Genomic DNA, 22,500 nt, shown 5'->3' on the forward strand with positions numbered 1-22,500 from the left:
ATGGTTTGTGGTCATTCAGTATGGAGAGATCTGCAACATCAACAGCCTGAGGTATCAAGACATCTGTGCTGCCCATTACATTACAAACCACAAGAGAGGGACAATTCTCCAGCAGGATAGCGCTCCTGCTCATACTTCAGCCTCCACATCAAAGATCCTGAAGGTCAAGCTGCTCCAGGATTGGCCAGCCCAGTCACCAGACATCAACATTAACACATCAACATTATTGAGCATGTCTGGGATAAGATGAAGGAGGAGGTGTTGAAGATGAACACAAAGACTTTTGATGAACTCTGGGAGGCCTGCAAGAAGGCTTTCTTCACCATTCCAGATGACTTTATTAATCAACAAAGAGGAAAAATCAAGAAAAGCAAAAAATTGGAAAACTTTAGTTGAAAATTTGTAGGTTCTAATTTATTTTTGCAATATTTTGCTTGAATGTAATTGTATTTTCTTTCAATTTCAAAATATGTTTGATAACTAAAATATTATTTTAATAAATATATCTGTTTAATAAATCTGTTTTGTTAAAATGCACCAAAATACACTGCCTATATTCACTGAGAAATAAAGGAACATATTCATCTTCAACTTGGGCCGTACTCCATTATGCTGAGATTTAATTAAATATATTATTGCTAATGGATGGGAGTGTATATATATATATATATATATATATATATATATATATATATATATATATATATATATATATATATATATATATATATATATATTAATATATTTTATATATATATATATATATATATATATATATATATATATATATATATATATATATATATATATATATATATATATATATATGTTTAAAACTACTCATAATATTAAACTTGAAAAAATCCTTTATGCTTGTTGCTAAGATCAAACTAGCATCAGTCCCTTAGCAGCTCCAGGTCTGAACGTTCACAACAGTCAAAAGCTTTTAATTTCTGCGCTCAATAAAGGCGCAGTTTCCCGCAGCGCTCGGCTTTCTTCCTCTGGAGTGTGATTGTGGATGAAAGTATTGGTGAGAACAATCGGAGCACTTCGCCGCTGCGCTATTGAGAAATATCCAGGAAGGAAGAATGCAAAAACTTGAGAAAGGAGAGCGTGATACTCTGCAGAAAAGGAAACCCGGTGATTTTCCTTTACAGCAGGTAAAAGCGTCTGGAGGACAGCGCTCTGAGATGGAGCAGAAGTGCTGAAGAACCAAACCCTGCTGATGATGCCGAATAATCACAATGAGGATATGAACAGAGCCCAGAGCCGATGAGAAAGCATTGCGGAGATGCTCATAACCCACAAATGACCAGAGATGCCCTTCACAAAAGCCTAATAAGAAGTTCGTAAAAAATGCTATATGATTTATTTTAATATTACGGTATGTTTTCTAGAAGTAGCGCAAGTCAAAGAAGTTCGTAAAAATATAGTATGTCTGATTTTAATATAACAGTCTGCTCTTCTAGAAGTTTCGTAAGCCTAAGAGGTTAAAAAAAATATTGCATGACCTATTTTAATATTACGGTCTGTTTTGTAAAAGTATTGTAAGCCTAAGAAGTTCGTAAAAAAATATTGTACAACTGATCTGAATATTATGGTCTGTTTCTCAAATTTAACAAGTCTAAGAAATTTGTAAAAATGAATGTATAATAATATTCATATGAAAGTGTTTCCACAAACATCGTAAGCCTAAAAAGGTAGAAAAAATTATCGTACAACTAATATTAATATTCTGATATGTTTTCTAGAAGTATTATAAAAGTTTGTAAAAATGATCATACAACTGATCTTAATATTACAGTCTGTTTTCTACAAACATTATAAGCCTAAGTAATCATGAAAATTATTGATATGATTAATGTTAATATTACAATATGTTTTCTAGAAGTAACAAGCCAAAACCTTTGTAAAAAATGATCGTACAACTAAACCCAATATCACCATATGTTTTAAGAAGTACCGTAAGCCTAAAAAGTTCAGGAAAAATATGGTATAGCTGATTTTACATTACAGTCTGTTTTGAAAAAGTATCATAAGTATAAGAAGTTTTCAAAAATTATTACATAACTTATTTTAATTTTACAGTTTGTTTCTAAAGGTATCGTAAGCCTAAAAAGTTCATAAAAAAACATTGTACAACTGATCTGAATATTACAGTCTGTTTCTCAAAAGTATCATAAGCTGTCCATTATCATAAGTCTAAGCGCGCAAAAAATTACATAACTTATTTAAATATTACTGTCTAATATTAAGACTGTAATATTAATAAGTTTTCTAGATGTAAGCCTAAGTTTGTAAAAATTATCATACAACTGGTTTTAATAATATAGTTTGTTGCTCAAAAGTATCGCAAGTCTAAAAAGTTCATAAAAAATTATTATAAAACTGATGTTAATATTGCGGTCTGTTTCTTAAAGTATCGTACTTCTAAGAAGTTTGTAAAAATGATTGCATAACTTATTTTAATGTTACAGTCTGATTTCTAGATGTATCAAAAGAAGGTCTGTTAAAATTATCGTATGACTGATATTAATATTATAGTTTGTTTTCTAGAAAGTATTGCTAGCCTAAAAGGATTTTAAAAATTATTGTATTGATATTAACTTTACAGTCAGTTTTCCAAAAGTATGATTAGCCTTAAAAGTTCATCATAAAAAAATTATTGCATAACTTATTTTAAAGAGCCCTTATTATACATGAAATAGGGTCATATTTTGGTTGTAAGGGTCTCCGACAACTGGGCGGGGCTTAAGTTTGTATCCACGTCATGTCGAAATGGCTAATGACTCGTTATCAAGATGATTCATTTGAAGTACTATGAGTCGACTCACTACAGATTTAAGCCTGAGCTGGATATTCACTTCACTTAGAGCTCTACTACACACTACATGGAAGCTCATTCTCAAAAACACATAATAGAGGCTCTTTAATATTTCAGTTGGTTTCATAGGTGTATCGTAAACACAAGTTCGTAAAAATGATCTTAATATTACAGTCAGTTTTATGAAAGTATTGCAAGTCTAAAAAGTTTGTAAAATTATTATACAACTAATGTTATTGTTACAGTTATACAGTTTCTCAAATGTATCGTAAAATTCGCAAAAAGGATCGTACAACTGATATAAATTTTTACAGTCAGTTTTCCAAAAGTATCCTGAAGCAGGTCACACACCAGAAGCGGCGCTCAGCCACGACTCAGGACGCTGCTCATATTTCTGCCGCACCACAGAGCGGCGTCTGAATAGTTCCATTTTAAATATGAAGCGAATGTGCGCGTCTGGTATGCAATACTTTCAACTGTCATGTGCGAGCCGTGTCGCAGCGCTGAGCGCCGCATCCGGTGTGTGACACCGTTTAGCCTAAAAAGTTCAGAAATATTATTTGGTAATTTATTTAAAGTCTTTTATTTAAAGTTTTCTAGATGCATCGTAATCCTAAGTTTGTAAAAATGATCATACAACTGATCTTAATAATACGGTCACTTTCACGAAACTATCGCAAGTCTACAAAGTTTGCAAATTTATTATACAATTGATGTTAATATTACGGTCTGTTCCTCAAATGTACCATAAGTCTAAGAAGTTCATGAAAATTATCGTACAACAGATTTTAATATTACCGTCTGTTTTCTAAAAGCCTAAGAATTTTTTTAAAATTGTTATAACTGGTCTTGATATTACAGTCTATTTTCTAGATGTATCGTAAGCCTAAGTTCGTAAAAATGATCGCACAACTCATTTTCTTAATATTACAGTCTGTTTTCTACCACAAGTGTAATCAGTTCGTAAAATTTATCGTATGATTGATTTTAATATTAGTCTGCTTTCAAATAGCATCGCAAGCATAATAAGTTCATTAAAATAATCGTATAGCTAAACTAACCAACCACTACTGTCACTTTTTACCATTAATTTGTACGTTGTGTTGGTTTGTTTGCTTTTGAGACTGCCGTAACCTTCAGAACTTTAAGTTTTAATCTTTCCTCGCGCTGCTATCATTGCTGTTATCTAATTTTGATCACTGTGTTTCCCACAAAACAAAGGTTTCTTGTCAAAGTTTCTTGGTTAATTTGCAAAACAATATACTTCTAGCACGGTATAAACACAACAACAATGAATATTACATTACTGCTGGAAAAATAAATCAAGTGTTCATAAGTCTTCACACACACAGAGAAAGAGAGAGAGATAAATAATTGCATCTGCTCTCAAACGCGGTGTTTCTGTAGGGCAAAACAGTGTGCTTTTAGCTTTCTAATCACATGTGTGAATTAAAGCTTGATATAAATAAGCGTCTAATCCTGCTCAACCTTGCCGTTAGGAATAAAGCAGCATTTCCATACAGACGGAGTTTCGAAAGCGCCTCAAATCTGAGGACTAAAGGCTGATTTACATACAATTCATCCCAATCTGCTCCTCTGCAACTCTTCATCAATATGAGTCAGAAACAGCAGCATTATACTGTATGCAGATCAGCCCACAGACTCTGCTGCAGGACTGGCTAAATGAAGTTTCCTCCGCAGATGAAGTGCTGTGTGTGTGTGTGTGTGTGTGTGTGTGTCCTTCAGACTGGTCTTCTTCTTCTGTTTTAACTCATTGATTATCTGCCCACAGTCACTGAAAATACTATTAACAGTCTATTGATTAACCTGAGCAGAGAGAGAGAACTCCAGCAGACAAATCACCCTTATTTACACACACACTATCAGCTTTATGTGTGTGTGTGTGTGTGTGTTTATGTGCTGATAAAGCAACACCAGCGGAGAGTTGTTGTGTTTCAGTCGCACTATAAACAAAACAACCCGAAGCGCAGTGCAGAGAGATAACACGCACGCATTAACCCACACAGGCATTAACCCACACAAATTATTTTTGTCCATGCATGAAATATTGCAGATATTTATAATTATATATTTATTATTATTATTGTTATTATTCTTCTTCTTCTTATTGTTGTTGTTGTTATTTATATTGTTATTATTATTGTAATTATTTTTATAATTATTATTATTTTCATTATTATTGGTATAACTACTACAATTATTATTATTATTATTATTATTATTATTATTATTATTATTATTTTTGTTGTTGTTAGTATTATTGTTATTATTGTTGCTATTATTGTTTTTGTTATTATTATTATTATTATGTACTACTACTACTACTACTATTAATATTATTATTATTATTACTGCTACTATTATTTTTTATTATTAATATTATTATTGGTAATGATATTCTTATTTTTATTATTTTATAATCACTACTATTACTATTATTATTTTGTATTATTATTATTATTATTATTATTAATATTATTTTTATTATTATTATTATTATTATTATTATTGCTGTTGTTATTAATACTATTATTATTGTTGTTGTTGTTGTTTTTATTATTTTTTTTGTTGTAATTAATATTCTTATTATTCTTATTATTATTACTATTATTATTATTATTTTTTTTTTACTATTGATATTTAATGATCTAATGTGATTTAATGTGCTAATTACATTTAACATATTCAAATATAAATATATTATATAAATTTTTATTTGCTATAATATTGATAAAAACATGATAGTTTAACTCAATGCATAGAAGTAATTATGTTAGTTTGTTTTATAGTTTTTAATGCCATAACAGCATTTATCCACAAGACAAACACAAGTGACCATCATAAAATATATATCCAGCTGATAAATAAATAAACAATTCAGAATAAACTTTTCCTTCAGTAAATGCATGATGGAAATTACAGTTCAACATGATGTGTTTAACAATAAATTGAATAAAAGTTTCTACATATACATATATACAGTCTATAAAGTGATGTTAAAAGCACTTTCACACTCATTCTCATTCTATAAGCTGCTGTCTTCAGAGATTTAACTCATTTCTCTGAGTTTCAGCAGTTCTCCAGTAATACAGGGTTAGTCTTGCTGATGCTGACCACATAAAACATCCCCTTCCTCATTTCAGGAGCTGATCCGGGACGCCCCATCATTATATACTCTTCATATTTAAAACACCGTTCAGCCATGGGTTTCTCCTTGACCTTGGACCCTCACACACACACACACAGACACACACTCGTTTATATGAATCAATCTGCTGCAGCCAATCATAATGCGGCTCTAAACGGAGAGGTCAAAGGTCAAGGTAAGGCCTCAGAGGGAGAGATGGAGGCGTTTCATAAGTGTGTAAAGGCCATAAACCTGCGCAGGGCTGCTGTATCATGGGAAACGTGTGTGTGTGCGTGTGTGTGTGTGGTCAATTCAGCAGCTTTCACTTTTACTAGCTGAGTAATAAGATTTTAGATGTGCTGTAAGTGTGTGTGTGTGCGTGTGTGTGCATGCGCGTATGTGTGTGTAAATGTGTGCTTTTGTAGTGTGTGTGTTTGTGTAGTGTGTGAATTTGCGTGTGTTGTGAGAATGTGTCTGCTTTTGTAGTGTATGTGGTTGTAGTGTGTGAGTGTGTATAGTCTGTGATGTATAAGTGTAGTGTCTGTGTGAATCGTGTGTTTGTGTAGTCTCATGAGAGAGTGTGTATGTGTGTATGTAGACAGTGTGTGCGCATTATGCATGTGCACTTGTAATTTATGGGTAGAGTTTGTGTACATATATGTATGTGTATGTATATGTGTGTGTGTGTGTGTGTATGTGTGTGTGTGTGTGATTGATATTCCCTCCACTGCTCTCTCTCTCCCGCTCAGAGCGCTGTATTAATTGTAATTGGCATTTGTATGTCAGGCGTCAGTGGCGAGTGAAGGTTTGACATTTAAATAACGCCGGCCTGATCATTGTCACATTATTGCCTGCTGATGAGCGGCTGGTCAGAATAATCCTAATATTAGTGCGCTCTCCGTGTCTGAGCGCCGGACGCAGAAAATAAAAGCATTAGTCCCGCATGGAGGAGAACAAATGGAGCGAAACTGAAGAGAAGCGCTTTTACTGCTGGAGGAGACGCAGAGACGGACACAAATCATGCTGTTATCAGATTCTCCTGTTACAACACGACAATAAACCACTCACACACACACAAACAAACACACACACACACACACCTGTATGAGACCCAAGCCTTACAAATATACTCTACAGTACACACACTGCTGCAGAATCTTATTTTATAAACATCAAGTACTGTAATATTTTTTAAATTTAGCATATTTACAAAATGTTTTAAATTAGAAAAAATATTAATTAAATATTACATTAGACATTACATATTAACTATTAAATAAGATTACAAATTCAAATTTTCAAATAAAAAAAAAATGTATTGATTAATTAATAAACTGATAGAAAGGCAACAGTAACTCAAATAAGCACTCGATACAACCGAGCTGCAGAAGAGCATCTCTGAACACACAACATGTCCAACCTTGAGGCGGATGGGCTACAGCAGCAGAAGAGCACACCGGGTGCCGCTCCTGTCAGCTAAGAACAGGAAACTGAGGCTACAATTCACACAGACTCACCAAAACTGGACAATAGAAGATTGGAGAAACGTTGCTGCTCTGATGAGTCTCCATTTCTGCTGACACATTCAGATGCTCGGCTCAGACAACATGAAAGCATGGATCATCCTGCCTTGTATCAGCGGTTCAGGCTGGTGGTGGTGGTGTAATGGTGTGGGGGAGATTTTCTTTGGGTCCATTAGTACCAATTGAGCATCAACGCCACAGCCTACCTGAGTATTGCTGCTGACCATGTCCATCCCTTTATGAGCACAGTGTCTCCATCTTCTGATGGCTACTTCCAGCAGGATAACGCAGCATGTCATAAAGCTCAATCATCTCAGACTGGTTTCTTGAACATGACGATGAGTTCACTGTACTCAAATGGCCTCCACAGTCACCAGAGCTCAATCCAATAGAGCAGCTTTGGGATGTGGTGGATCGGGAGATTGGCATCATGGATGTGCAGCCGACAAATCTGCAGCAACTGTGTGATGCTATCATGACAATATGGAGCAAAATCTCTGAGGAATATCTCCAGTAGCTTGTTGAATCTCTGCCATAAAGGCAGTTCTGAATGCAAAAGGGGGTCTGAGTAAGGTGTACCTAATAAAGTGGCCGGTGAATGTATCTTTATACATATAAAAACAAAGTAAAAGAAAAGAAAACAAATCCTCAAATATATTCAGAAATAACCTATAAAGCTTTTAGCTGGTCTACAATTTATCATTATTATTAGTATTATTATATTATTAGTATTATTCCTATTATTAGCATTATTAATATCATCATCATCATCACCATTATTATAATTATATTTAAGCATTATTAAGGACTGCCAGCTCCTGTATGAACCCAGTTTCTTTGTTAGTTAGCTTTTCTGCCATATTGTTAACCTCAGAGTTTCCTGTAGACGCTAGCCTGAACATAAGCTGATGTTTGGAGGAGCATCTGGATCTCCTTCACACTCCTGACTGACCGTCTGATGTTCAGCTCCGGCGAGGAAAAACTCTTTCACACACAAGTGGGAGCAGAGAAATAAAAGCTAAAAGAGGAATGAATCAAAAGCAACAAAAGCGGAGCGCGGAGTGTTTGATGTGTGCGTGGAAGCGTCCCCGGTGCGTGATTCACTGAACTCCAAGAATCACGGCCGCGTCGCTTTATTGTTTCTGAAAAATCCCTCTGCGGAGAGAAGCGGAGCAGGATTTCTGCAATATCAACAAACCCATCTGGGTAATGGCGCTGCTTTCATCCTTATCAAAGCTCTTTTCATATCGGCTGGAAGTGGAGCAATAATGACAGCTTTTGAAAACCCACAATCAAAACTCAATTACTCTACCCAGAGTGCACTTCTGCACAAAAGATGGCGCTGTCCTGGTGCCGGCGGGCATCCGCTCTCGAGCATCTGTGTGTATTGAGAACGAGGAGTGTGTTTCAATCAGGCCTCATTCACACTCATTCACTTGCTGCAGCAGTGTACATGTGAAGTGATGTCATCATGCTTCATTATAATGTCATCACTGCAATATGATGATACAAACAGACGGACGTCGACTGTTTATTATGCTCTATAGTTCCCAACATCCTAGCAACCACGTAACGCTACAACAACCACATCACACTACGACAACAACTCAAATACCCTAACAACCACATAACACTACAACAACAACTCAAACATCTAAGCAACCATTTAACACTACAACAACCACTCAAATACCCTAGCAACCACGTAACACTACAACAACCACTCAAACACCCTAGCAACTATATAACACTACAACAACCTCTCAAACACCCTAGCAACCACGTAATGCTACAACAACCACTCAAACACCCTAGCAACCACGTAACACTACAACAACCACTTAAACACCCTAGCAACTACGTAACACTACAACAACCACTCAAACACCCTAGCAACCATGTAACACTACAACAACCACTTAAACACCCTAGCAACCACGTAACACTACAACAACCACTTAAACACCCTAGCAACTACGTAACACTACAACAACCACTCAAACACCCTAGCAACTACGTAACACTACAACAACCACTCAAACACCCTAGCAACCACGTAACACTACAACAACCACTCAAACACCCTAGCAACCATGTAACACTACAACAACCACTCAAACACCCTAGCAACTACGTAACACTACAACAACCACTCAAACACCCTAGCAACCATGGAACACTACAACAACCACTCAAACACCCTAGCAACCATGTAACACTACAACAACCACTCAAACACCCTAGCAACCACGTAACACTACAACAACCACTCAAACACCCTAGCAACCACGTAACACTACAACAACCACTTAAACACACTAGCAACCACGTAACACTACAACAACCACTCAAACACCCTAGCAACCATGTAACACTACAAACACCCTAGCATTCACATAACACTACAACCATTCAAACACCCTAGCAACTATGCAACACTACAACCATTCAAACACCCTAGCAACCATGTAACACAACAACCACCAATCACCCTAGCAACCATATAACACAACAATCACAAACCAACCTAATAACCATGTAACACCACAAACACCCCAACAACCATGTGAAACTACAACAACCACCCAAACATCCTAGCAACCTTGTAACACCCCAACAAAAACCCAAACTCCCTAGCAACTATGTAACACCACAACAACCACCTAAACACCCTAGCAACCACATAACACCACAACAACCACCCAAACAACCTAGCAACAACATAAAACTACAACCAACATCCAAACAGTAAACACCCCACATGACACACCAACAACCACTCAAACAACCATGCAACACCACTCAACCACCCTAGCAACCATGTAACACAACAACAAACACCCTAGCAACCATATAACACCACAACAAACACCCTATCAACCATGTAACACCAATACATTAAACATGTAACACCCCAACATCCACCCAAACAACTATGTAACACCACCCAACCACTATAGTAACCATGTAACACATCAACAATCACTCAATCAACCATGTAACACACCAACAATCACCCAAACGATTATATAAAACCACCCTAGTAACCATGTAACACATCAACAATCACATTATCAACCACGTAACACTACTAAAACCACTCAAACACCCTAGCAACCATGTAACACATACACATTTAACATGTAACACTACAACAACCACCTAAACACCCTAGCAACCACAGAACACCACAACAACCACCCAAATACCCTAACAACCATGTAACACCAAATATAAACACCCGAACATCCTAGCAACAACTTTAAATTACAACAGCAACCTTGTAACACCACAACAACCACCCTAGCAACTATATAACACCCCAACATCTACTCAAACACCCTAACAACCACTCAGAATCCCCAGCAACCAGTTGGATATTCTCAGCCGTCTGTTTAGTTGTGTATGTGATGTTTATCTGTCGGGTTTGGACACAGTGATTAATTTGCATGGTCGGAGCAGCACAGGGGGATTGTGGGAGAATGAGTTTCTGCCCTGAGGGATCAGGCTTATCTGCGTCAGAAACTCCTCAAAGACCTTCAGCAGATCAAACCGGCCCTGAAGAAATGAGGATTCGCTGTCAGACTCAGACTCCCGCTGCATCTCAAACACATACATAATCAAACTCAGCGCTAACATGCTAACACTCGACCTGATTTGATTGACAGCAACTGGAATCATGTGACCAGTACACACCCCACTGAACTTCAGCAATCTGACCAACACCCGTATACTGAGTTACACACACCATATCGCATTAACAACATCCCACACATCATCCATAGCTATCGTTATCAAAAGTGTAAAAATACTAGCAAGCCACACCCAATACATATGTCACATACTACTTACTACTAAGTTTTATTATAATACGATATTTTATAATCTAATCTAATATGAAATAAAATAATAAATATGATATGCGTATTGGTTAGTATGAAAAACATTAAGAATTGCAAGCAAAATATAACATAAATATAATAAAACGTTTTTAAAAATCCTATAGTAATCCTATTATAAAAATCAGTGAATAAAATAAGATTTACACCCTAGTAACCCTTCTTAACACCCCAACAGAAAGTAACATTATTGCAATTACCCTGATTATCCTAGCAACCTTTCTGGACACCCTGTTAACCACCTCAAACCCCCAGAAAAACACCCCAGCAACCACATTACACCTTAACAACCCTTCAAAACATCGTAGCAACAACTCTTTGTAACCGTTTAATCTTTCTAAATATTTGATCAACAACTCCAGAGTCCATACATTAAAAATGAATTAAATTAAATTAAAATGCTAATAAAATAAAATACACAAACACACTAGCAATAAAGTAACACCCTTGCAACCATCCTGTAGACCCTAGCAACAACCAAAATTACCTGGAAACCCTTTAAAAGCTTCCTATTACTACATTGTAGTTTCTAGCAACACTTTGAAACAGCCTAGCAACCACCTCAAACCTCTCAGCAACACTTTTGAACATCCAAGCAACCACATAACACCATAGCAACCAAAAGCCTTAGCAACGCTTTATAACATTCCAACAACAACTTTTTGTAACCGATCAACTACTCAAAACGTAAAAAATAAAACAAAACAAAAATAAAATAAATGTAAATTAAATAATTATAATTAAATAAAATAAAAAATAGATAACTCAAGTCAATAAGTAAATCTTTAAAATACAATTAAAATAAAATGAATTAATTAATTAAAATAATTATAATAAATATATAGAAATTTAATTGAATAAAAAATAATAAAATTAAATTAAATAATCTAAAATGTAATTCAATAAAAAATATTTTTAAAATAATAAATAATAATAAAACTATGCAACTGATCAACTTCTCAAAACGTAAAAAATAAAACACAACAAAATTAAATTAAATAAATTCAAATTAAATCAAAAATAAATAACTTAACTAAAATGTTAAATATTAAAAGTAAAAATAAAATAATGAATGAATTAAAATGAATATAATTAAAATAAATGAAAATTTTAAATTAAATAAAATAATAAATAATATTAAAATTATAAAATAACAATAAAAATATTTAAAAAATAATAAAATACAAAATGATAATAAAATAATAACAAAATTTAATTACAATAAAATAAAAAAAATTTAAAAAAAATAAATAAATAAAATAAAATAAAATAAATTAAAATAAAATAAAATAGGGCAGGTAAATGATTTAGTAAGCGAGGCGCGCTCTGTGTACGGGTTATTCTTGCGTGAATCTGCCCGGAGCAATATAACGTTTTCCGCAGGGAGAGGAAGGAAAGGCTCCGGAGTAATGGCCTACTTCAGGGATAAAAGGCAGGTTTACTCTATTTACCGTACTGCTCATGTAAAATGGATTATAAAGAGCTGCTAAAATATGCAAGTCTGAAAACAGACGTGGATCATGTTTGATTCACTGCAGCTCCTGAACGAACTTTCTGAAGATCACAGAAAGAAGACTCTCCTTGAATGGCTTACTGTTAAAAGGCAAAATAAAAGTCCTGTGGAGAATACTAATCAGAAGATCTAATAGGAGCTATCCTTCAGAATATCTCATCAACTCAGAACATCAGAAAATCCAAAAATAAAATAAATAAAATTATGGTTTCTCACAATGTGCTGATCTCTGATAAAGCAAGGACTAGACCAGGGTTGGCCAACCCTGTTCCTGGAGAGCCACCTTCCAGCAGATTTCAGTTGCAACCCATATCAAACACACCTGCCTGAAATCTGCAGAAGGTGGCTCTCCAGGAACAGAGTTGGCTTAAAATAAATTAAATATTTTACATTAAAGAAATGAATCAAATTAATTTAAATTAAATCTAAAAAAAAATACAGCATGGACTAAGCCAAACTAAACTAAACTAAACTAAACTAACATAAAATAAAACAAAAATAAAATGTATTTTTACTGTAGTTATCCCTAATAAAGACCTCTAGGCTAAAGAAAAGTGAATAAAATTAAATTTTAAAATGTAATAAAATTAAATTTAAGTAAAAAATAAAATAAAAAATGTCATTTAATTAGATTTTAATTAAAAATTATTATAAATTAAAATAAAATAACATAAAACAGGTTGATTCAACCTCTGATAAAGCATAAAATAACATTGAATTGAATTAAATTAAATCTGTTTTATTATATTAAATAAAAAATTAAATAAAACACAAGTTTATTTTAAATTAAATTAAGATTAAATTAAATGAAATTAAATTATAATAAAAGTAAATAAAAAAAATAATAAAAAATAAATATATACAAAAAATATATAAATTAAATTAGATTGAAGTAGTAAATAATCTATCAATAATTAATAATTAATATCACATACACAGTTGTTAGTGACTCATTATTTCCTTCATACAGTATTTCTTCCTTTTTGAGGCAAACAACAAGAAAAACAAAACCCTAAAAACTTTCTTTAAATAACAGAAAACAACAAATTCAATCAGTAAAAACAAAAACACACTAAACTGAACACAAACGCAGACCGACGGTTGTGCTTTCAGTGTATGTTTCCAACTCTGTGTGTGTGTGTGTGTGTGTGTGTGTGTGTGTGTGTGTGTGTGTGTGTGTGTGTGTGTGTGTGTGCGTGCGTGTGTGTGTGTGTGTGTGCGCGTCTGTCCTGGGACTGAAATAAATAAACTATTTGCTTGAGGTTTTGCTCATTTTGACTCGTCTATTTCTCCGTATCTGGAGCTCTTTGTCAGGATAAATAATGGCATAACGCTGCAGTCACAAGTGGAGCAGATGAGTTTGTCAGCCCTCATTTGGCCGCAGTAACATCGATTTAGACAGGAAAAAAAACAGGAAATTGCACGGCCTGTTCAATAGGCCAATGAGATTAGACAGAGAGCGGGAATTACCATAAAAATGATGCTCCGTGCTCAAAACTGAGGAGAAACACAACTGCTGGGAGAAACCGAAAGAAAACAAACACAATTCTGCTCTATTAATGAAATGCAGGACTTATTTACACACGTCTGCTGTCGGATTCAACATCCCCGCTGATGGATATAAGAAAACAGCAGCATTCCCAGCCTGCGTATGTCTTAATAAATGAATATGAAGCATATAGACACGGCTATTCCTGAATTAGGAACTGATTCCAAGTCAATTTAAACCTCTTAAAAGTACAGACAGAGGAATATTACAGGTGCAACTCAACCGTGTGGACTCTTAATGACAGAAGAATGCTTTTACCGGTTGCTCGGGTGTTCAGTTTGGTTTCTAGGGTGTTCAGTTTGGTTGCTAGGGTGTTCAGAGTGCTTGCTGTGGTGTTCAGTGTGGTTGATGTGGTGTTCAGAGTGGTTGTTAGGGTGTTTGTTTACTATAATGTTAAGTGTGGCTGTTGGGGTGTTTAGATTAGTTAATGGAATGTTTAGAGTGGTTGCTAGGATGTACAGTTTGGTTGCTAGGGTGTTCAGATTGTTTTCTAGAATACTCAAAAGTGGTTGGTAGGATGTTCAGATTGTTTACTAGAATGTTCAAATTGGTTGTTAGGGTGTTCAGGTTGGTTGCTAGGTGTTTAGATTGGTTACTAGAATGATCAGAGTGGTTACTAGGGTGTTCAGATTGGTTGCTAGAATATTTAGATTGGCTGCTAGAATGTTTAAAGTGGTTGCTAGGGTGTTTCGAATGCTTGTTAGGGTGTTCAGAGTGTTTGTGAGGGTGTTTGTTTACTAGAATGTTCAGTTTGGTTGCTAGGGTGTTTAGAGTGGTTGCTAGGATGTTCAGAGTGGTTGATGTGGTGTTCAAAGTGGTTGTTAGGGTGTTTGTTTACTATAATGTTAAGTGTGGTTGTTGGGGTGTTTAGATTAGTTAATGGAATGTTTAGAGCGGTTGCTAGGATGTACAGTTTGGTGGCTAGGATGTTCAGATTGTTTACTAGAATGTTCAAAGTGGTTGTTAGGGTGTTCAGGTTGGTTGCTAGGTGTTTAGATTGGTTACTAGAATGATCAGAGTGTTTAATAGGGTGTTCAGATTGGTTGCTAGAATGTTTAGATTGGTTGCTAGGGTGTTTCAAATGCTTGTTAGGGTGTTCAGAGTGTTTGTGAGGGTGTTTGTATACTAGAATGTTCAGTTTGGTTGCTAGGGTGTTCAGAGTGGTGCCTAGTGTGTTCAGAGTGGTTGCTAGGATGTTCAGATTGTTTACTAGAATGTTCAGAGTGGTTGCTAGGGTGCTCAGAGTGGTTGCTAGTTTGTTCAGAATGGTTGCTAGGGTGTTTAAAGTGGTTGCTAGGATATTCAGATTGTTCACTAGTATGATCAGAGTGGTTGCTAGGTGTTCAGAGTGGTTGTTAGTGTTCTTATTGTTAACTAGAATGCTCAGAGTAGATGTGTATTCAGTTCAGTTGCTAGGCTGTCCAGATTGGTTTGATTGCTAAGGAGTTCAAATTGGTTGCTAGGTTGGTTTAAATTGGTTATTAGAAATGTTGAGAGTTGTTACTAGGCTATTTTAAGGGTATTTAGAATGAATACTACTGGATCAGTTTGGCTAAGATGTTAAGAGTAGTTGCTAGGGTGTTCAGACTGGTTACTTGAATACTTAGATTGGTTACTAGGGTGTGCCACTTGGTTGCTAGGGTATTCAGATTTGAAGCTAAAATGTTCAGAGTGGTTGCTAGGCTATTTTACATAGTTGCTAAGATGTTTTGTGGGGATTAGAAACTGCAGTTAGGCTATTGGTCTAAAATCACCTCATATTTATGGTTGTGTGTGATTGTGTCGCAGCGTTGTCCTGCAAAACACAACAATTCCTTTCACTGTATGTCCACACATGTAGAGGAATCACAGCTCATCTTGACCTGTGTTGTGCTGAGAGTGCATGAGCAGGAGGATGTTTCTGCTGCACACGCCTGATCTGAACAGTTTTGTGTCCTCCATTATTGCATTATAAAGCAGCGTGACATCTCCATTACTGTATCTACAATCGCTCTCCGCTGCTGATAACACCGGCAGGGTCTGCTGATGAATCGCTCACTGTGCACTTCTCTACAGCTTTACACTGAGAGAGAGAGAGAGCAGCACACATCCATCACTACCTGTTCCCATACTCCTCTTTTATGCACATTTTGGATCATGGCATACAAAAATGATGACGAGCATAATTGTTTTGACAGACGCTTCGATCAGATATAAATGTGTGTGTGAGGGTCTTTGCGTCATTAATGTTTGGCTTGATTCTCATTGACTGCTTTATTCACTTATGTTACAGTTTTGCTCAAGTTTAATGCAGATCTTTGGATGGAGACAGAGCTTTCATCTGCTTCTCTCTGCACAGGAGCGGCAGAACTGTTTGTCCAGCGGAGCTTGAGGAGAAGCAGGAGGAGAGACTGCAGTAATTGAGGGATCCACAGAGTCAGTGGAGCGTCAGAAACAGCTTCAGTGTGACAAGAGTCAGTCAAACACGGAACAGCTCTTCTCTAATGACCAGCAGAACACACACACTCACACACACACACACACAAAAACACTCACATGCACACTCACACAAAGATCCACACATACCACCACTTGCACGCACACACACACACACACACACAGATGAACACATACAGACACATATGTTCATGCACATATGCATTACACACAGACACTCACACACACACACACGTGCACACACTCACATGCAAACTCACCGACACTCACACACGTACAAAACACACACACAGATCAACACATACTAGCACGTGCACACACTTACACTCATTCAGGCACACTCACACACAGACCTACACACACTATCACACGCACATACTCTCACACTCATGCACGCTCCCACACAATCAGATACAAACATACACACATGCATACACACACACACACACACACACACACACACACACACACACACACACACTCACACACACACTCACAAAATCAGACACATACATTAACACACACACACATGCATACACATACACAAACATACACACGCACTCACTCACGCACACACAGACCCATACACCAACACATGCACACACTCACACAGATTCACACATACAGACACACACAAACACACACATACATTCACCCACAAAAATTTTATAGGAACACAATCCCACATGCACACACTCAACATGCACACACACACACACACACAGACCAATGCAAACAAATACACACACATGATCACACACACACTCAAACACACAATTACTCACGCACAAATTAAAGACTTGTGTCCTGATGTCACACACACACTCACACTCCTCTGACACACACACTCTGCACATCCTCCTCCTGCGGGAGGATCCTCTGGTGTGTTCCTGAAGGTGACTTTGCAGTGTGTGTTTTGTGCGTCTGTAGAGTCACAGCGCTGCGAGATCTGATGCTCATTTCCAGAGGGATCAGTGTGTTTCATTCTGCTGCTGCTGGAGGAACACCCGCACAGATGTGTGTGTGTGTGTGTGTGTGTGTGTGTGTGTGTGTGTGTGTGTGTGTGAGACACTCAGACAAAGAAAGAAATAAGACAGTAGACGTCTGTCCTTCAAACACACTCACAAGCACACACACGTCCACACTCAGTTAGTCACACCAAAACACACTCTCACACACACGTATACATACGTACACACACTGATGCACACCCACTTACTCTCTCACACAAACACCGAGTACATTTGCACATGTGGACAGATGGACGGACAGGTAGATAAATGGACGGACCATTGGATGGACAGATGGACAGATGGATGGACGGCTGGATGGATGGACAGCTGGATGGATGGATGGATGGGCGGATGGATGGATGGATGGATGGATGGATGGATGGATGGACAGATTGATGGACAGATAAACAGTTGGAAGAATGGGATGGATGGATGGATGGATGGATGGATGGATGGATTGATGGACATATAAACAGTTGGAAGAATGGGATGGATGGATGGACTAATGGATGGATGAACGGACAGATTGATGGACAGATAAACACTTAGAAGTATGGGTGGATGGATGGACGGACAAACAGACAGATGGACGGACGGATGGATGGATGGATGGACGATAGGTGGGTGGATGGATGGATGGGTGGGTGGACGAATGGATGGGTGGGTGTAGAGATAGATACAGCAGAATGTCTTTATTTACTACATCTGGAGCTCATCTATAATTGAACTGATTTATAAATAAAGAATGAACAATTTATCCAGCGAGCAGCCGCGAGGAGCCACTCAGAGCAACGACAGCAGCGACTTCAGGAGATCAGAGCGTAAAAATCAGACGTGTAAAGAGAAGAGGATCCAATTCATGAACAAAGAGGCAGAAATGATGGAAATGAAGAAGCTGAGCTCAGAAACTATAACAAGACTCTATAAAACACTCAGAGATGACGAGATTTACTGGACTGAGAGACTGCAGCAGACATGAAGCGGAGGAATTAAACAGATATTCAGTGAAACATCCGTTCTTAAAGGAACAGCACAAGAGGTGTTCAGCCAATCACACTGCACTGGCTCAGCCGACCAATCAGAAGACTTCAGCTTTCAGCTGGGGCTCAATAAGAACTCAAATGATCCATTAAGAGTATGTTGCCAGTAAATGATTCACTGATTCAAATGATTTGATCAGAGTTAGTCTCCAGTAAACAACCCAATGATTCAAATGATTTTCTCAGAGATTAGAGTAATTGATTCACTAATTAAATGATCTGTTCAGAGAGAAACTCCAGTAAATAATTCCCAGTTTCAAATGACTTGCTCTGAGAGATACTCAACTGATTCACTAAATGTAATGATTTGATCAGAGTGGGACTACAGTAAATGATTCACTGATTCAAATGATCTGATCAGAGACAGGCTCCAGTAAACGATTCTCTGATTCAAATGATCTGTTTAGAAATAAACCACAGCAAATGATTAACTGATTCAAATGATCTGATCCGAGAGAGAGAGACTCCAGTAAATGATTCTCTGATTTAAATGATCTGATCAGAGAGAGTGACTCCAGTAAATGATTCTCTGATTCAAATGATCTGTTCAGTTAGTCTCCAGTAAACAAATCACTGATTCAAATAAAATGTTTCAGATTGAAACTACAGTGAATGACTCACTAATTAAAATTATTTGTTCAGAGTGGGAATACAGTATATGATTCACTAATTCAAATGATCTGTTTAAAAAGAAACTCCAGTAAATTATTCACTGATTCAAATCATCTGAAAAATACTACAGTTAATGATTTACTGATTCAAATTATCTGTTCAAAGTTAGTCTCCAGTAAACAACTCACTGACTCAAATTATTCATTTAGTGTGATTCTTCAATAAACGACTCACTGATTCAGATGATCTGTTCAGAGTGAGTCTCCAATAAAATGATTCACTGATTCAGATGATTGAATAAGAGTGAGCCTCCAGTAAACAACTCATTGATTCAAATGATTCAATCAGTTAGTCACCAGTAAACAACTCACTGATTCAAATGATTTGTTTAGAGAATCTTCAGTAAATGACTTACTGATTCAAATGGTGTGTTCAGAGTGAATCTCCAGTAAACGACTCACTAATTCAGATGATTTATTCAGAGTGAACCTCAAATAAATGACTGACTTATTCAAATGCTTCATCAGTTAGTCTCCAGTAAACAACTCAATGATTCAAATGATTTGTTTAGAGATAATCTTCAGAAAATTGCTTACTGATTCAAATGGTATGTTCAGAGTGAGTCTCCAATAAACGACTCACTTATTCAGATGATTAATACAGAGTGAACCTCCAGTAAATAACTCATTGATTCAAATGATTCATTCAGTTAGTCACCAGTAAATGACTCACTGATTCAAATGGTATGTTCAGAGCAAGTCTACAGGGCCGGCCACACACACACACACACACACACACACACACACACACACACACACACACACACAGAGAGACACACACACACACACACACACACACACACACACACACACACACACACACACACACACACACACACACACACACACACACACACACACACACACAGAGAGAGACACACACAGAGACACACACACAGAGACACACACACAGAGACACACACACAGAGACACACACACACTCACACACTCACACACACACACTTCTCCGCTCAGGGCTTCTGGTCAGGCAAACACAAATGCTAATGACTGGACAAGTGAATGTAATGAAATGTTAATTTATGTAAATGCAATTGTGCCATTCCACTCTTCACTGCCCCGGGCATCTCTCCTCTGATTGGCCGATGACTCCTGTGATGCGTTAATGGGCAGTTAGCGCACAGGCTAATGGAAAAGCGATTAGCCTGGTGTGAGAGAGCGTCATGCGGCGTCCACAATCACAACACTCATTGGAAATAAGAGTCATTGCACCTGTTTAATTACTGTGATAATTGCGTGTGCTTTTCTGGGGGCCCGAGGGGTCCTACAGCGTGTTGCTAATGCGTCCAGCGCTACGACAAAACCCTTAATAATGCTAATGCACACCATTAGAAGAGAAGCTGGGTTTGCTCTAGGTGAGAATCTTCATGTGTCAGAAGACGAATGGCGTAAACAACAGCGAGCAACACTGGTTTATTTATGCTCATGAGTTTAGCGTTAGCCTCCTCAGGAGACAACAGAAGCTTCATCAAGCTAAAGAGCTACATCTGTGCTAGCGTTGAACCCAACATCACATCAGCATCTCTCAATGCACTGAATGGAGCTTCACAACACAACACACCAACTCAAACAGCTTTACAATGTTGTCTATTAGTGGACCCGTGATAGAAATCACAGATGCACTGATCACCAGTCAGAACACACAGAAAAACATGACATATTCAGCTCTTTCACTCCTTTTTCCAGATTTAACATCAATGTTTTGTGTCTCCAGAATGTGTCTGTAAAGTTTCAGCTCAAATATCCATCAGAAGCTTGTCATTTTCAGCTCTGAGCATCTCCTGTTTGTGTTGCCTGTGCCTTTAATGCTGGTTCTCCCCGCCCCCTGTTCTGACATGCCTGTCAGAGTGGGCCTCGATCTCCGCCTCGGCTGCGTCAGATAAACAGCACAGTGACAGACATGAAGCAGATCTCACCGAAAATTTCTGAGAAATACTAAAGAAAGAACTTTCCCAATGATTATTTGATGTATTTGTTGTGGAGTTAAGGCTCGTACACACCCGGATGCTTTTCGTTGTGTTTGTTGTAAGCATTTATCAAGACGTTTTTTCAGATTCAAACACAAGCGATTATCACTGGCATCAAGCAGAAGAGTATGCAAAATCTCTCCTTGAAGTTAGATGGCGCTACACAACTTTAGGCTTCTGTCACCCACTTGTAACACAGAAGAAGACGACAAAATTGACACGCTTGTTGTTATGAATGGTTGAAGCAGCAGCTCCAGCTCTAGCGATAAAGAAATGATCATTGTTCAGCAGAGCAATAAGCAGCTCCATGCCTCTGGGCATCTTCTTCAATGTGCGCTCGCATTGACAGTTTTGCGCTGGAGTGCCTTCAAGTGTTGTTTACCATAACTTCAGCAGCTCCGTGCACGTGAACAAAAGTGCCAGTCTGATTGGTGGAGAAGAAAAAAATTTTAAAAAATTTTTTTAAATTACACTTTTACACCTGCCGTTTTGCACATTGGCGTGCACGATCACATTGACGCCCTTTATTTAGTCATGAGGCGTTAAAGTCGATGGACATGCCTTTCATTCAAGCCTTTCTGCAATGATGAGTCCCACACAATGTCGTTACAAAGTTCACGAACACGTACAGCAAACTTTGCACTATTTTTGCACGGCAAATGTGACAGGATACAGGTTAATATCCACTGCTGTATGAAAATCTGTTATGTTAATGTACAAAACAACCTGATTTAACGTCCACAAACCACGACTGAATCATTTTCTTTTACGGTGCATTCATGCGGGGCTTCAGCGTCAATGCCTGACAGAGGGCGTGTCTGAAGTTGGGGCTGACACGATTGTAATAGCAACATCAGCCAATGAAATTAGTCAGCAATCGGCTACTGTCTGAACTGGTG

General features: G+C 37.1%; 1 protein-coding gene across 1 annotated transcript in view; it reads right to left on the minus strand.

Moving 5' to 3' along the window:
• The window catches only part of ptprma (protein tyrosine phosphatase receptor type Ma), a gene marked incomplete at both ends in the record, with an annotated part of 253,813 nt that overhangs the window by 94,152 nt on the left and 137,161 nt on the right, over window positions 1-22,500 (minus strand).

This window comes from Danio rerio, chromosome 24, assembly GCF_052040795.2.
Source record: "Danio rerio strain M-AB ecotype USA chromosome 24, GRCz13ab, whole genome shotgun sequence".
Taxonomy (NCBI): Eukaryota; Metazoa; Chordata; class Actinopteri; order Cypriniformes; family Danionidae; genus Danio; species Danio rerio.